Genomic DNA, 18,840 nt, shown 5'->3' with positions numbered 1-18,840 from the left:
AATGTGTTGCGTGCCCAGAATTCTGTGCCTTGGCTGCCTGCAGAGTTTGGTCAGGGTTGGGGCACCACTTTGAGGGCTTGTATCTCACTCAATATTTATCCGATCATACCAATTCTTGTTTCAATGGATAGAGGAGATGACAAAGAAGAGATTGATACCAAGTTTGCATTCATAGCACTTCTGTAGAGCTCTAAAAATGGCTGGAGATTTGGCATGCCATGTGTTTGTGAAAATGCCAGGTCATGACCTGACTTGTGACCTGGAATGTGACTTGATTCAAATGAGTTTCCAGCAACTTTTCAACACTTTAACTCTTCATACAAGCTTCAAATGAAAGAGTGTCCAACTACAAAGTTGTTCCCCTCCATGAGAGGAACAACTTTGATGTTGGGAATTTTTCCAGAAAACGCCATTTTACACGTGTAATCTAGTGCTGAAGTGGACTGCTCAACAAGATTCAAAACACCCAAAATTTTTCTGTGTTGGAATTTTGCCTTTTTACTATTTTTCCCAACTTTTTGCTGAACTCCCGATTTTATCCATTCTTCGACTTTTCTTGATTAATTTCCGCCAAAAGTCAATATTTGAATAATTTTCCCGATTTTGACCCAAAAGTCACTTGTTCCGATTTTTCCGGCTATTGATGAAATTCCCGATTAAATCTCTTCCAATCAAATCCAATCAAACAAACACCTCCACATAGTCAGCCTGAGAAGTTTTCCACACATAGAAGCCATTCCTGGTTAAATGTTGACCAAAAAGTCAACTGGTTGACTTTGGTCAAAGAAACCCTGATTTAAAGAACCAGATGATTTGCAAGCCAGTATCCTTTAATCAATGCCTTGAATTGAGATTGAGAAAACCCTCATCTGGGAGGGCTTCCTTGAACACAGAACCACATGATTATACCTCAGTCTCTTTATTCTCTGATCAAAATTCTTTGCAACAGAGCTTTTTCTTGCTAGCCTTTGAATAGTACCCCTGGTATGGATGTGTGATACGGTGAACTGACTTTTTATAATCGGAATGTCGCGGTTAAGCATGAGTCGCCACCGACTTTTATTTTATCCAAACAATATTCGGAAAGGCAAAAAGAAACAGAAAAAAAACCCTTTTAAAGAAAATCTGAGTTCGGGGGTAATTTATGCAAAGGGAAGGTGTAAGGCACCCTTTGCATCCATGGTTTTCCATGGGCTCTTAATTGCTTTGCTTGCTCGTTTGTTTTTTAGAAGAAGTAGATGAAAGAAAAAAGTGGACTTTAGCTCGTAAATGAGCGTAGCCAGTTTTCGAAGAATTGTGAGAAAGAATATTAAAGATGAGCATTGCAAGGCAATTAGGGGCAATTACCTTAAACTCAGATAATAGGTCTCTTTTTAGCCTTTCAGAATGAAAGGGTCTATCCTTGCCATAAGAGGGCAGGAAGCCTTTCGTTTGGAGGTTGAAGGGTCATCGAAGCATCCTTTGCCATAAGACTGTCCCATGCCATAGAGGGGCAGGTAGTCTAAGGCAAGGATCAGAATAAGCCATTTTTCGTAGGCAGCCAGAAGATACCTCAGCCTTTTTCCGTAGGCAACTTCCGAGGGTCGAGGTCATTTTTGTGTATCGAAGGCAGCATCATTTAGGGTCGTGACCTTTTTATCGAGGCAACATGGCTGAGGTATCCTCGTATTCGAGGGACGTGGCTTATTCTGCAAAAACACAAAGGCAACAGGCAACAAGGCAACAAGGCAGCAGAGAGGTTACCCAAAGGGTGCGTGTGTGCGACAATCACGTGGTTAATTCAGATATTTATCTTATAGTTTAATGACTCTAAGTTGATTCAAAGTTGCACTCCCTAATATTACTAACCACACAGTTTAACATAAAGCAGTAACAATAGCAATATAGGGAAGGGGAAAAATGAAACCAGCGGATCCCAATAGGGTTTGGCATAAGTAATAATAAAAACAGAAAAGATTTAGGGTTACCAATGACGTAGCTTTGGCATTCGACAAACCCTGAAAAGGTGGGAAAAAATGCAAACAAAAATAGGGTGAGTGCATTATCAAGTTCGGAGGCAAACGGGATTAACCTTAAAATAAAGAATAAGTAAATTTTAAAATAATAAAAATAGACAAAGATACTTAGCTTGTTTTGATCTGATAGGGTAGGCAGTGGAGGTTTCCCGAAGCATTGACTCTGACCCTCGGAGGATTGACAGAAAAAAGTAATGGGAGGAAGTGAGTGTATGAGGAATTCATTGATGGGAGTGATCAAACCCTAATTAAATAAAAGGCAGGAAAGTATTTAAATAATTAAAGATTAAGACTTAACTTTTGAATTTGACGTGGCGCGTTGTCGGAGTGAACCCTGTTGGTAACCCTGAAAAGGCAAGGCACAAAAGAAAATGTTTCAGTGTATTGGAATGTTCGTCCTAAACCCTGATTAGGGTATGATTGGAATAAGAAACACAAACGATTTAATTAATTATTGGTCTCGCGACCTAATTACTTAAATAGGGATGAAAAAATAAAATCGAGAGTAACAATAATTTTTATAAATTGTATAGAGTGAAATTAAAATATGTATGAATTTTTTTGTGTAATTAAGTAATTAAAAAAAAAAAGAGAAAGAAAAAAAAATAATATAATAAGTATAAAATAACATTATTATTATTATTATTATCATATAAAAAAGGAAATTTTTAGAAAAGGGTTTTATTAGTGGAAAAATAAATTAAAACAAATATATAAATGTATATATGTAAAAAGATTGTTTAATAATAAATAAATAAAAAAAGAAAGAAAAGAACTCAGCTTTTTTTTAGTGTGGGTGGCTTCTGAGGAACTATGGTGCACCCTCAACGCTTGATTCGTTGGATCTGAGCTTGGCTTAATCTGACGGCTTCCAAAGGTCAGACGCTAAGGGTGTACAGTAAGCCTGGGCGCCTGCGTGGATACTGAATCTGCCTGCAAGGTTAAACGAGAAATAGAACAAAAATAATGCGAGGGGCAGGGTTCGAACCCGTGCCCTTGCCAATCAGAGTCTTTGGACACGCCTAGCTTCCGCTTCACCACCTTCACTTTGCTGTTAACATGTTATCCATAACATAATAAATACAAAAACAAAATTCGAAATTATGAAGGAAAGAAGCTATGCGCCCAGCTTCTTCTTCCTCGTGAATACAGTAGCGTTTTTTGGCAACGGTTTGGGTCTGTGGCTATACACCTGCAAATCTCAAGAAACTCCATACGGGCATGAAAATCAAAGATAAACACATGGTTACGTTCGTATCATCATCACCGATTCAATGATAGCCCCAATTCGGTCCAATTCCCATTATTTCTAAAAACCCTAACTCAAAGCTTTGAAAACCCTACAATGGTGGATCCTTATATTCACAACGAAAATCAAATTAAACATGCAGAAACGGTCTAATCATTAACCTGAACACGAATATGCAAGCAAAATCCATTTATGATGCACGATAAATTATAATCGAAGCAAAGAAAAATTTAGCAAACCGTGTGTAATTAGGAGCGTTTCTGGACGTTTGGATCGAGGGTGATGATATGATTATGACCAGAAAGCTTCAGAGAATTGATTGGGATGCTTTGAATTGCTTGAATCGCCCTATAATCTCGACTGCAACTTCACTTTAGAGCCACGTTTTTTTTTGAGTTCTCCTCAAGTTTCCTTGCTGCAAATCCTTGTCAAAAAACCAACCCTTATGATTTGTGCACATTAGGTACTTATAGAAGATGTATTAGGTCAATAAAAACTCAACAAAATCTCTTTGAATCATTGATTGAATTTTGATGGGATCTTGAATATAAACTTTCTAAAACTTCATCCAATTTCAATCTTTCCAAATTAATATGTGTGAGCACGAATTTGATAGCAATTATGGGATATTTTGTTGATTGGAATGATTGGAAATCAAAGATGAATCAAATCTTTTTCTATTTTCTTTCAAATATTTGATTAATATTGACTTTTTAATGAATAAAAATTCATATAAAATCAATTAATTATCAATAATTCTTGGTATTGGATATGGGCCTCATTGGTGACTTGTGGAACAAGATTGGGCCAAAAGAAATTGGGTTCCTTTACAAGAAAAATCCATTTTGAGGCATTTTCTTCACATTTTCCTTCTCAAATTTGTCCAACTTTGACAAGGCCTATCTCTCTCAAATTTTGAGGTATGGATGAGTCCTAGGACTTTTTAGAAACCTTAGAGAGTCCTCTAACCAGTGTCTTTGGTCTCATATCAAAATTATTTTTCATGCTCATTTTATGTCCTTTTGAAAAAGTGTCTTCTTGTTGACTTTTGAAAAGGACCTATAATGTTTTAGTCCATATCTCTCAAATGAAGCATTTTTGGACTTGGCATGTGAGAGACAACTTTGTAGAGAATTCAATTTCCTTCAAAATGAGCTTTGGATGGGAAATTTCTGATGTTCCATGTGAGAGTTATGGCTGGTCAAAGTTCAGTTGACTTTTCCTATACAAAACCCTAATTTAGAAACTTTTTGATTTGTTGATTTCTGATCTTTCTTTGATGAACCATGATCAATTCTTGATCAAATGGTGAATGATACTTCAATATAAGGATCTTGACAAAAAATCAGGAGTTTTGACTTTGCTTTGATCACAGTTGACTTTTTAGGTTAACTAGTCGACTATTGACTTTCTGAACTTTTAAGTGACCAGAACTTTGAGATAGGCCTTGATACTTGTCATGGAGGTAATATAGGACATGTTGAGCCATATGAGATGCCTTGGAGCCATTGATTCACTGACTTTCCTTTGAATGAACAAAACCCTAGTTATGAGCCTTTGTATAGGAGAATGTGTCTAGGAGCTTTGTATCTTGATTTGAATTTGAATAGGAGAAAATGTATGGGCAAATTTTGGGGTATGACAGCTGCCCCTGTTCAATTGTCTTAAACCTGAAGATGTAGAGTGGTTTGTATGCCAGTCGGAATCTGAAGGTGGAAGATGATTGAACACTAGAATACCAAGAAATTTGCCCTAACTGAAGTAGGGACTTTTGTCGGAGATGGGCTTGAAGATGCCATCCAGATGTTGAGACTGAAGTTTTTGGGAAGTAGTTGTTTAGAGATGGGCTTAAAGATGCCATCTGACTTGATAAGCTCGAGAATTAGAATATGTCGTACGTTAGACTGTTTCTAGTTTGCATCATCAGATGTCTGGAAAAGCCGTATGTTAGGCTGAAGAATAAATCATGCGTTAGATCATTCTTAATTGCATCCTCAGATGTCTGGAAAACCGTGCGTTAGGTCGGAGAATGAGTCGTGCGTTAAACTGTTCTCAATTGCATCCTCAGATTTCTGGAAAACCGTGCGTTAGGTCGGAGAATGAATCGTGCGTTAGACTATTCTCAATTGCATCCTCAGATGTCTGGAAAACCGTGCGTTAGGTCGGAGAATAAATCGTGCGTTAGACTATTCTCAATTGCATCCTCAGATGTCTGGAAAACTGTGCGTTAGGTCGAAGAATAAATCGTGTGTTAGACTATTCTCAATTGCATCCTCAGATGTCTGGAAAACCGTGCGTTAGGTCGAAGAATAAATCGTGCGTTAGACTTATCCAAATTGCATCCGTAGATGTCTGGAGTGCCATGCGTCAGGCGTTGCTTTGAATAAGATTCGAATCTTTGTGATGTACCTGTCAAACATTGTTAGCTTTTATGCAATGTTATGATGCGTGAGCTATGTGCCTCTCAAAATAAATGAAGAATGTGCATATGAAGTAATGTATATGATGTATGAATATGTTTATGATTTATGATGTATGTAATGAATGAGATGGAAAAATGGAACGTTTTGTATGTTATGTATGAATTATAACCGCATTCAATGTATGAATATGTATGTGATGTATATGATGTATGACTGATGTCGTTCTGAGAAAATCAATCTCTGTATCATTGTGACTTGGATATTTGATCTTGTTTCGAAGATGTGTAGCTGGGGATTTATGATTTCTGTTTGGGGATGACCAGTAACTTGATGTACCCTGATTGGGAATTAGAGATATTTAATGAAACATGCTTGGAGAAAAGAGGAAGGTCGGGGAACCAGTATTGTTGAAGATGTAAACTCTGTTGGGGAACCACGTCTTTGTCAGGATGAAGATATCTTCTTAATGATTACTCTGTGGGGATGTGATCTTGTGAAATCAGCTTTGTGGAAAGACGTGGATGTCTTGAACGTTGCCCCTAGTATTATAGCTGCCATTCATGGATTTGTATTGATTAGGACACACCACTGAGTATTTGGTAAGGATGTAAAACTGGACTTGCATAGATTTGCCCCAGTTAGTAGGAACTTTGGAAAGATTCGCCTCGCGAGGACTTTACTATGAGCGACATGCCCCCAGTAATCATAAACTTAGGATGAGGCCCCTGATTGTTTTGGCATCCTTGAGAGATTCTCGGAATCTTGACTTAATTGCCCCAGATTGATTGAGCAAAGCGTGCCATGCCCCTTGTATACGTAGGAGACATGGCTTCTTGGAGTAACATTGTCTGTTGGGATGACTTTCAGTCATTAGTTATACCCTGTGCAAATTCTTTCTGTTGCTAACATTTGAAATTATGTAGCAGAATATGTTTAATAATGAATTCATGAGATGCAATGCATACGTCTGTCTTGAGTTTTTGAAAAAACATTAAAAAAAGAGATGTAAAAGCGTGACATTTGTAAAAACATGCTATTTTGTAGAAGCGAAATATCGACTCAGCATTTTAGTAAACCTTAAGGAGTCGGGATACCTTTTTGGTGACAGTATGCTTTCGAACTAACCATGCTTCAATTAGGACTTTCAAGGGTTGTAACGTGGCTTGGTTCACGATTTAAGAAACAAAGGATAAAGGCTCAAAATTTGATTGTACCCACCCCTCTTCGTGATGATCTTCAGTCCTAAGCTCAGTTAATTAAACTTATGCATTCGGGTTCCAAGAGACTTTTGGATTTGCACCTTTGATAATAATGGTGGTTCACAAACAAAGAGAACTTCTTGAGATGGCAGTCACTTCTTCCTTTTGGTAATCACAACCTTGAGTTGTTCAAGAATTTATTGACTTCTTTTTTTTTCATCTTTTTGGTATCCCTAACTTTTGCCTGAACTGTCTATTTTGAGCTTACAGTCAGCGGGACGCCTTGATTTTTGCCTAAGTCTTCTTTCTGATTTTTTACTTAGCAGGCTTTTCTTTGTATATATGTTTTTTCATTTTTTTCTTTTTGAAAGATATTGACTGCCTCGCTTAATGATTGACGAACCATTGGCTTTTGATCGACATCTCCAACACTTCTTTGATGTGTGCGGATGAATGCTTGTGATTGAAACCTTTGTTGAAAGATGTACTGAATGATTCTCTTAAAATAGAATGCACAGCCAAATTAACTGAGAACTACCCTGCCCCAGGTTATGATCAAGGGTTTTAATTAGTACAAGAAAGAAACTTCTACTTCTTAGGCTCGAAGGGGTTTAACTAGGGATTAACATCCTTATATCTCCACTGCTTAGGAATTGAAACAATGCCTGTATATCATAAGCATAGTCTGTACGAAAGCATACTGTATGAGATTGCGGTATCGTTTTCGTCATCCTCCCTCAAAAGGCTTACAGCTTAGCAAGAGTTGAATAAACACAAAACATATGCAAAGTAAATACATAATTTAAAACGAGTGATAGCGAAATAATTTATTCAAGACAAACATATGCAATGCACTGATGATGATTATTAAAACATATAATGTCTATCATAATTTGAATGTTTAAATAAACAGAATAGAAATTGCAAATGAAGGTAAATCTACTGATCTAGAAAGTTCATCCTTCCTAACATTAATCAATCTTGTCGTGACTAGGAATGGGAGCGGTGATCACCACTGGAGTCCTGGGATGATTGAATTCAATTTCACCAGCATCGATCATGTTTTGAATCTTGTTCTTCAATGGCCAACAATCATTTGTATTATGTCCAGGGCTATTGGAATGGTATGCGCACCTCGCATTGGGCTTATAGCTAGGAGCGGAAGTGTTGGGCTTTACAGGAGGATCCCTCACAGTCATCAAGTTTTCTTTCAACAAATATTGTAATGCCTGAGCCAGTGACATGTTGATCTTTGTGAACTGACGCTTGGGTGCGGCTACCTTGCGTCTTTGTTGCGGAGCTAGTGTAGAGGTCAGAACTGTCCCCATAGATTGGTTATGTTCATCGTGATCTTTCCGGTCGTACACAGTATGAGGTTTCTCAGGAGAGTGGAAGTCAATGGTCTTGTCATCGATTAAGTCTTGGATCTTATTCTTCAGCGTCCAACAGTTATTAGTGTCATGTCCAGGACTATCAGAGTGATATGCACACCTTGCATTAGGATTATAACGAGAAGAGGAAGTACTAGGATTCCTCGGAGGGTCCTTCAAAATGATTAGCCCTTTCTTCAGCAATTGTTGCAACGCTTCGGCCATAGTCATGTTGATCTTTGTGAATTGTCTTTTAGGCGCGTTATGCTTACGTTGTGGTTGTGATGCTGATGTGGAGATCAGAGCTTCCCCAACTTGTTGGTTACGCATAGTATTAGCCATGTAAGGCCCCTTAATTGAATTGAAGTCAATGATCTTGTCGTCAATTAAGTCTTGGATCTTATGCTTCAATGGTCCACAATCCTCTGTGTCATGGCCATGACTATTTGAATGATAAGCACATCTCGTATGGTACTTATACCCAGGAGCAGGATTTGTAGGAATTGAATATGAAGGTAATAAGGTTATCAAGTTCTGGTTGAGTAGTTGTTGCAGAACTTGATACATCGGCATGTGCAACGGAGTGAATGATCGCTTGGGTTTGGATTTCCATTTACCTTGACCATCTTGTTGCCTACGTTGATCCTTCTCCTTCTCGATCAGAAGTGCCTTTAGTTCTTCTTGCCCCTTGGCCAAGTTAAAGATCATCTCTTGGAATTGGTTGTTCTGAGCCTGAAGATTTTTAACTGATTGCTCGAGATTCATGATGCTGAAATAAACAGCGAGGAAGGATGAGAGACCTATTGTAAGAAACCTGCTATGCGACGTTATGAATGCAGATGCAATGTTTTCAAGGATCTTTAGGAAATTTAGTTTGCAATATTTAGACATTAAATTGGTCGCATCCTTGTCTGAAGAACTCTGACTTTCGTCTTGGAACATCCTTCTTTGAGAATCAAGCTCACCATATCGAATGGGTCATCGCCTCTGATTCGAGATATCTCTGAATTTGTAGGTACATGGCTAGAGGAAAATAAATCCTCTTGCCCCTTGATAGGTACGGTGTCTTTGAATTGGGAGGTGTGTGGCCAGAAGAAAATAAATCCTCTTGCCCCTAGATAGGAATTCAGTCCTTGATAAGAGCACATGAAATTGTGCGCCCTAAATTCCTAAGATCCTTGAAAGGGTTAGTTAATCATGTTATGCTTATGATGTCATGATGTCATGATGTTATGCGAATAAAGTTTGTTAGGCATAGTGTTAGATTGTAAGGACAAACAAGTCCTTTTAACAAAACCTGCAAAGAACGAAGGTTAGTAACAAACACAAACAAGTCACACAAGTCACACAATTTTTGGCTTAAGGCTTGCATGGAGTCTGATCAGGTGTCCTTCCCAAGGGTATTTCTATGGATAAGGAGATTTCAGCAACGGGTTCTAAAAGTTATCCAGAATTGTCAGCCCTTCTAAAGCACCCTCGGACATGATACATTCGCATCATGCAATGATACTTTGAGAAAGGACCTATCTGAATTGTAGCATCGGGTAGCGACTAGTTCTCGACATTTGCCAAGAGTAGTCCCCCCACTACGTTCCTAAAGGCCAGGACGGGTTAAGGGTAACTAAAGGTCCTTGAGCTCCGGCGCACCCACAGACACATACATAGACCTCCCTCATTTGAGAAAGGTGTGCATATGGATATGGAGTCCTAACTCAAGTGTGAACTTCATATTGACTCATCTCCCACATATGTGAAAGAGGTCGCCATGACTATGCCACTCCTAATCTTAAGTGTTCTTGAATCCGGGAATAGGATTCGTCCTTCATTTAATTCCCAAAACGCCCCTGAAAAATAAAACAAACAAAGCAAACAATAGAAAACATTTAAGTGAATCCTAAACTTTTAAGGTAACCCCTCTTTTAATCGAAAAATCCCCAGCAGAGTCGCCAGTTCTGTGATACGGTGAACTGACTTTTTATAATCGGAATGTCGCGGTTAAGCATGAGTCGCCACCGACTTTTATTTTATCCAAACAATATTCGGAAAGGCAAAAAGAAACAGAAAAAAAACCCTTTTAAAGAAAATCTGAGTTCGGGGGTAATTTATGCAAAGGGAAGGTGTAAGGCACCCTTTGCATCCATGGTTTTCCATGGGCTCTTAATTGCTTTGCTTGCTCGTTTGTTTTTTAGAAGAAGTAGATGAAAGAAAAAAGTGGACTTTAGCTCGTAAATGAGCGTAGCCAGTTTTCGAAGAATTGTGAGAAAGAATATTAAAGATGAGCATTGCAAGGCAATTAGGGGCAATTACCTTAAACTCAGATAATAGGTCTCTTTTTAGCCTTTCAGAATGAAAGGGTCTATCCTTGCCATAAGAGGGCAGGAAGCCTTTCGTTTGGAGGTTGAAGGGTCATCGAAGCATCCTTTGCCATAAGACTGTCCCATGCCATAGAGGGGCAGGTAGTCTAAGGCAAGGATCAGAATAAGCCATTTTTCGTAGGCAGCCAGAAGATACCTCAGCCTTTTTCCGTAGGCAACTTCCGAGGGTCGAGGTCATTTTTGTGTATCGAAGGCAGCATCATTTAGGGTCGTGACCTTTTTATCGAGGCAACATGGCTGAGGTATCCTCGTATTCGAGGGACGTGGCTTATTCTGCAAAAACACAAAGGCAACAGGCAACAAGGCAACAAGGCAGCAGAGAGGTTACCCAAAGGGTGCGTGTGTGCGACAATCACGTGGTTAATTCAGATATTTATCTTATAGTTTAATGACTCTAAGTTGATTCAAAGTTGCACTTCCTAATATTACTAACCACACAGTTTAACATAAAGCAGTAACAATAGCAATATAGGGAAGGGGAAAAATGAAACCAGCGGATCCCAATAGGGTTTGGCATAAGTAATAATAAAAACAGAAAAGATTTAGGGTTACCAATGACGTAGCTTTGGCATTCGACAAACCCTGAAAAGGTGGGAAAAAATGCAAACAAAAATAGGGTGAGTGCATTATCAAGTTCGGAGGCAAACGGGATTAACCTTAAAATAAAGAATAAGTAAATTTTAAAATAATAAAAATAGACAAAGATACTTAGCTTGTTTTGATCTGATAGGGTAGGCAGTGGAGGTTTCCCGAAGCATTGACTCTGACCCTCGGAGGATTGACAGAAAAAAGTAATGGGAGGAAGTGAGTGTATGAGGAATTCATTGATGGGAGTGATCAAACCCTAATTAAATAAAAGGCAGGAAAGTATTTAAATAATTAAAGATTAAGACTTAACTTTTGAATTTGACGTGGCGCGTTGTCGGAGTGAACCCTGTTGGTAACCCTGAAAAGGCAAGGCACAAAAGAAAATGTTTCAGTGTATTGGAATGTTCGTCCTAAACCCTGATTAGGGTATGATTGGAATAAGAAACACAAACGATTTAATTAATTATTGGTCTCGCGACCTAATTACTTAAATAGGGATGAAAAAATAAAATCGAGAGTAACAATAATTTTTATAAATTGTATAGAGTGAAATTAAAATATGTATGAATTTTTTTGTGTAATTAAGTAATTAAAAAAAAAAGAGAAAGAAAAAAAAATAATATAATAAGTATAAAATAACATTATTATTATTATTATTATCATATAAAAAAGGAAATTTTTAGAAAAGGGTTTTATTAGTGGAAAAATAAATTAAAACAAATATATAAATGTATATATGTAAAAAGATTGTTTAATAATAAATAAATAAAAAAAGAAAGAAAAGAACTCAGCTTTTTTTTAGTGTGGGTGGCTTCTGAGGAACTATGGTGCACCCTCAACGCTTGATTCGTTGGATCTGAGCTTGGCTTAATCTGACGGCTTCCAAAGGTCAGACGCTAAGGGTGTACAGTAAGCCTGGGCGCCTGCGTGGATACTGAATCTGCCTGCAAGGTTAAACGAGAAATAGAACAAAAATAATGCGAGGGGCAGGGTTCGAACCCGTGCCCTTGCCAATCAGAGTCTTTGGACACGCCTAGCTTCCGCTTCACCACCTTCACTTTGCTGTTAACATGTTATCCATAACATAATAAATACAAAAACAAAATTCGAAATTATGAAGGAAAGAAGCTACGCGCCCAGCTTCTTCTTCCTCGTGAATACAGTAGCGTTTTTTGGCAACGGTTTGGGTCTGTGGCTATACACCTGCAAATCTCAAGAAACTCCATACGGGCATGAAAATCAAAGATAAACACATGGTTACGTTCGTATCATCATCACCGATTCAATGATAGCCCCAATTCGGTCCAATTCCCATTATTTCTAAAAACCCTAACTCAAAGCTTTGAAAACCCTACAATGGTGGATCCTTATATTCACAACGAAAATCAAATTAAACATGCAGAAACGGTCTAATCATTAACCTGAACACGAATATGCAAGCAAAATCCATTTATGATGCACGATAAATTATAATCGAAGCAAAGAAAAATTTAGCAAACCGTGTGTAATTAGGAGCGTTTCTGGACGTTTGGATCGAGGGTGATGATATGATTATGACCAGAAAGCTTCAGAGAATTGATTGGGATGCTTTGAATTGCTTGAATCGCCCTATAATCTCGACTGCAACTTCACTTTAGAGCCACGTTTTTTTTTGAGTTCTCCTCAAGTTTCCTTGCTGCAAATCCTTGTCAAAAAACCAACCCTTATGATTTGTGCACATTAGGTACTTATAGAAGATGTATTAGGTCAATAAAAACTCAACAAAATCTCTTTGAATCATTGATTGAATTTTGATGGGATCTTGAATATAAACTTTCTAAAACTTCATCCAATTTCAATCTTTCCAAATTAATATGTGTGAGCACGAATTTGATAGCAATTATGGGATATTTTGTTGATTGGAATGATTGGAAATCAAAGATGAATCAAATCTTTTTCTATTTTCTTTCAAATATTTGATTAATATTGACTTTTTAATGAATAAAAATTCATATAAAATCAATTAATTATCAATAATTCTTGGTATTGGATATGGGCCTCATTGGTGACTTGTGGAACAAGATTGGGCCAAAAGAAATTGGGTTCCTTTACAAGAAAAATCCATTTTGAGGCATTTTCTTCACATTTTCCTTCTCAAATTTGTCCAACTTTGACAAGGCCTATCTCTCTCAAATTTTGAGGTATGGATGAGTCCTAGGACTTTTTAGAAACCTTAGAGAGTCCTCTAACCAGTGTCTTTGGTCTCATATCAAAATTATTTTTCATGCTCATTTTATGTCCTTTTGAAAAAGTGTCTTCTTGTTGACTTTTGAAAAGGACCTATAATGTTTTAGTCCATATCTCTCAAATGAAGCATTTTTGGACTTGGCATGTGAGAGACAACTTTGTAGAGAATTCAATTTCCTTCAAAATGAGCTTTGGATGGGAAATTTCTGATGTTCCATGTGAGAGTTATGGCTGGTCAAAGTTCAGTTGACTTTTCCTATACAAAACCCTAATTTAGAAACTTTTTGATTTGTTGATTTCTGATCTTTCTTTGATGAACCATGATCAATTCTTGATCAAATGGTGAATGATACTTCAATATAAGGATCTTGACAAAAAATCAGGAGTTTTGACTTTGCTTTGATCACAGTTGACTTTTTAGGTTAACTAGTCGACTATTGACTTTCTGAACTTTTAAGTGACCAGAACTTTGAGATAGGCCTTGATACTTGTCATGGAGGTAATATAGGACATGTTGAGCCATATGAGATGCCTTGGAGCCATTGATTCACTGACTTTCCTTTGAATGAACAAAACCCTAGTTATGAGCCTTTGTATAGGAGAATGTGTCTAGGAGCTTTGTATCTTGATTTGAATTTGAATAGGAGAAAATGTATGGGCAAATTTTGGGGTATGACAGGATGCATGAATATGAATTATGACCTAAGCGATGTATGTACATGAACCATAAGCCTACGCCAGTTAGGAGTAAAGGGGTAGGACAAATTTGGGGTATGACAAAGGGTTTTACCATCAAGAAACATCTCAAGAAGTCACCCTCATCCAGAGTAAAGGGGTCGAACCAATGATTGACCTGATGGAAGTAAATAAGCCCTTGATTACAGAAATTGTCTTGTGAAGTGTGCCTTGGATGAAACAAATCAAATAATAATCTTAGGGGAGACTTTCCAAGAGCTGGTGAATAACCTCTATTTTTGAATCCACCTAATCGTACTCAACCGCATATGACAGATTTCAAAGATTTAAATGAGCCTTCACTTCAGTGTCACTAGGCTCACAATTATCAGTCCTCAAACGAAGCTGAATATAACTCTTAGCGCGTTCTCTCATTTGTCGATTGTCTTGTACCTCCTCCTCCGATAAGATGCGAGGGGGAATAAGGGCATGAAAATGGTTCATTCCTCTTCCAACAATTGATATAAGGACATCTAATAAACTATAAGAAGAAGTTTAATCCCCGAAGGAATTCCCATATACCTTTTTTGGAGTCAAAATTGTAAGATATGGGTATGATTTCTGGTTCTAGGTGATCGCTACTAAGATAAGAGAGATGAGAATAAAGGGATGTCTCTGTTATAAAGGCATATAAAGTTTCAACTTCACAATCGCTCACTAAGTCAACTGTACTATCACTCATCCTGGCTAAAAAGTAGGAAATACTGAAGATAAAAGCTTGAGCTAGGATGATACCTGGTTATGTAAAATGGATGAAGTGAGAGAAGACGAAGAAAGGAGAAATCTATAAGCAAAACACTAAAATAACTCCTAGCAATACTCTCATGGAAAAGGAAACGAAGACGTTTTTTGAAAAGTTACTGTAAGTTTGAAGGCTAAATGTTGCAAAAATTTCCAAATACTCAATTCACTCTATTTATAAGAAACAATAGCTGAAAGGATCAAACTAACTATAGAATGAAATCATAAGATGAACACTTATATTTTCACTCATGTATACACACGTACTCGAGTGCACTCAAGTACTCTATAAACTGCATCATACCCTAGCTGGCCACGTCCCTACACATGCCAGAAAAGGATGACGAAACATTTCAATGATGGAACCACATTTAATGCGTCTGCTCACCATTACCTTTATCAAAACTTATCTCAAGTGTTTTAGTTTCATTCCACATCGAACCATGTCATGGAGGTCGATCAGTGTCACTTAAGGCTCCCTCAGCTCCTTGAGTGCCTTGCAAAGCCTTTAGGGCAACTATTATTGACCGTCCAAAGACCCAAATGACCAAGTCCTAATCCATCTCAAATCTACTCCACATGACCCAATGTTAGATATTGTTACTTAATGTTCCTGCTACATATTATATAACATGCACTCTATTTACTTTTCGTAATTTAGATTGTTAAATGAAACTTTTATAAGTGTGATAAAAGAAGTTAATTTAGGTTATGTTTGGATATCTTGAAATGAACAAAGAAAAATGGAAAATAGTGGAATGGAGCGAGATGAAGTGAAGCGGGATAAAGATTATTTTCCATTGTTTTAGTATTTTTAGGGCGATGCAAGGCAAACTCTCAATTCCATCCAAATCTGAGAGGAAGAAATATGGTGACAAGTGATAAAATATAATGGAATTCATACCACTCAATTTAGTTTTGTTCCATCTATTTTTAATTGATGCAAATATTTCACTCTTAGGGAGGAGAATGACGAGTTTAAATATTTCATACTCTTAGGGAATAGAATGCTTGTGTTGACTATTTAGTAAAACATAAGCTGATAATAATGTGACATGCCAATCTTTTACGGAGGCTCCTGCTAGAATGATCATTCTTCTATTAGCTAACGCTAGTAAAATTTTATTTTCTAGATAATTTTCTCTTCTTTTTTTCTTTTCCATATCCCATTTGTACCCAAAAGAAAATGAATAGTTATGGGCCTAAAAAAAACAGGGCCTCAAATTATTGGTTATGGGCCTTATAAATTAAACATTAAAGTTTATATATACAATTTGGGTTGAGATATATACAAGTGCATGACTGTAGCCTAATTAATCTCCATCTTTATTGCCATTGATTTTGTTACGTATACACTTTTTTTTTCTCTTTCAAAAACTAATAAATCATAATATTAATATATAGATAAATATTAACCTAATAAAAATTCACTTCTATCTCTCAAACAAAAGGAAAAATAGTGACTTTCTCCTCTCTCATTCTTTGAAACAAAAGGGAAACATAAAACCCAAAAATTAAAATTCAAAGTTAGTTGTTCAATTTTTTCTTTTTTAATTGGTAATTTCTTCTTCTTATTTATTGTTTATTTTTCAATTGGTATACATTCTTCATACAAATTGAATTTCAAGTAAATGTTAATTTTATTTACTAATTATTTTTTAATTTTTTATTTATCGGTTCAACTTCAAAGTTGCGAAATTTATTGGTTCAACTTCAATTCTTCAGGATTGATCAATTTTAATTTCAGGTTTTAATTTTTTTATTATTCCTCTATGCCTTCCAAGATTAGAAAGTTTGATTCTTGATGTGAGAAGCGTAAGAAAAAGAAAAGACTTGATGAGTTAACTCAATCTCAATCAGGAGCTCTTGATAAATTTATTATAAAAGAAGCACAAATTCCTAATAAAAGTCAAAATGTTGATGTTGGAATTATTGAAAACATGGTTTCTACTGAAAATATGGAGGGAAATGCTAATGTTAATGCTACCGAAAATGATAATATAGATGCTGAAAATATGAAGGAAAATACTAATGTTAATGCTACTGAAAATGATGATTTAGATGTTGAAAATATTGATGCTGAAAATCTTGATAATGCTAATGACAATGGTGAAGATAGAGATATATTTGATCCAACAATATGGGATTCTCTTGAGTCTAGAATGATTGATTTATTAGCAACAAAAGGTCCTAAAAGAGATTTGTCTATTGTGAAGGGTCCTAAAGACAAATCATCTAGACGTTTTACGACTAATTTGTATACTAGAGTTTTACCAAATGGAGAGAAATGCGATAGAGATTGGCTTGTTTATTCAAAAAATGCTAGATAAAGTGTTTTGTTTTTGTTGTAAAATTTTAAAAAAAGGTATTGGTAGAGGTCAATTAGTAAATAAGGGTTTTTGTACTTGGAAACATGTTGGTGAAAGACTTAGAGAGCATGAGATAGGCATGGAACATGTTCACAATATGACTATTTGGTATGAGATGCGTAAAAGAATGCAAAATTTTCAAACTATTGATAAAATAACTCAAAGGTTGATTGAGAAAGAAAAGAAACACTGAAAAAATGTTTTAAAAAGGATTATTTCAATAGTGAAATTTCTTGCTAAACATAATTTGGCCTTTCGTGGTTCTAATGAGAGATTGTACCAAAATAGGTAGTAGGGAAAATCTTGAGATCGAAGCCATAGGATTGACTTGACTCATTATTTTAGTGAAAGTTGCCACCGCGGTTTATTGTTTCCAAAGGAAATGGGAAAAGAGCGAAATAAACCCAAAAAGAAGTTTTTGAAACAAAAACAACAAGAAGAGATCTTAGGTACGGGTGTTGATTATACAAGGAGAAGGTTTTAAGCACCCCTCATATCTGTGGTACTCCACAGGAATCTTTTTGAAAATCTATGTCTATAAAAGATAATGTGTGCAAAAGAAAGGGTTTGTTTGATTTTTTTAAAATAAGCTCGACAAGACATTACATCTTGTGCCTACATACCTCCTCGGTGCGATGGAGAAGTCAGAGCTAATGTAGTTCCACTTAAAAGGGAAGATTTTTAAAAGGAATAAACACTTTATCATCGTAGGAGAGAATGCTCATCCATTGATCTTAAACATGATAACAAATGGATTTTTTGCATCACAAATGAAAGAAGGGCTCCAGCTTGTAAAAAATCAACAAGTATGCCACTAGCTCTCTCAAGTGAAAAAATTTCATCATATCAATCAATATCAAAATCGTGGGGTATCACAACTCACTACAACAATTAATCGTGTCTAAACTTTGAAAGAAATGCCAACAAGGGCAAAAGATATTTTTTAAAGAAAGATTTTTTAAAAAGTTTGCAAACATAAGAAGGTTTTGGAAAAAGGGAGAAGATTTTGAAAATTAAAGAAGGGGAGGAGATGAAGGGAATTATAGTAATGAGGTGGAAATTGGTGGGAAATAAAAATAGATCAAATAAATGAAATTGGTGCTAATGATCAAATGGTGCACATGTCATCAAATGAGGGTGTATGATAGGATTTGATCATGATGAGGTAGGGAATTAATTATGAGATCAAGAACATTCTTCCCACACATGCAAATGGTGACAAAATCCTCAAAAAGCTAAAAATTTCCTTCATTCTTCAAATTTTGCACTGGTGCAATCGATTGCTTTCTTATGCAAATCGATTTGCACTGCTGAAAAAGGCAAAATTTGGTGCGAAAACAGCTGTTTAAATCGATTTCTCTTTTATGCAAATCGATTTGCACTGTGAGAATGTTGAAATCTGCCCTTTTTTATGGATACTTTGGCTTAGTACCTACAAAACACATACATACAAAAGGAACAAAGCCATATTTTTGTATTTTGGTTAGTATAATATATACAAAACAAAGATTTGTGCTTGATGGTTCCCCTTATAGAGAAAATGAGCACAA

The 18,840-nt window shown here is 36.4% G+C and overlaps 1 pseudogene; it reads left to right on the top strand.

The window, feature by feature from the left end:
• LOC131619349 (uncharacterized) overlaps window positions 1-17,483 on the top strand; it is a 34,845-nt pseudogene extending 17,362 nt beyond the window's left edge.
• The last annotated feature ends 1,357 nt before the right edge of the window (window positions 17,484-18,840 follow it).

Source organism: Vicia villosa, linkage group LG7 (genome assembly GCF_029867415.1).
Source record: "Vicia villosa cultivar HV-30 ecotype Madison, WI linkage group LG7, Vvil1.0, whole genome shotgun sequence".
Taxonomy (NCBI): Eukaryota; Viridiplantae; Streptophyta; class Magnoliopsida; order Fabales; family Fabaceae; genus Vicia; species Vicia villosa.
The sequence above is the reverse complement of the archived record's forward strand: the minus strand, read 5'-3'. Positions and strand labels throughout refer to the sequence as shown.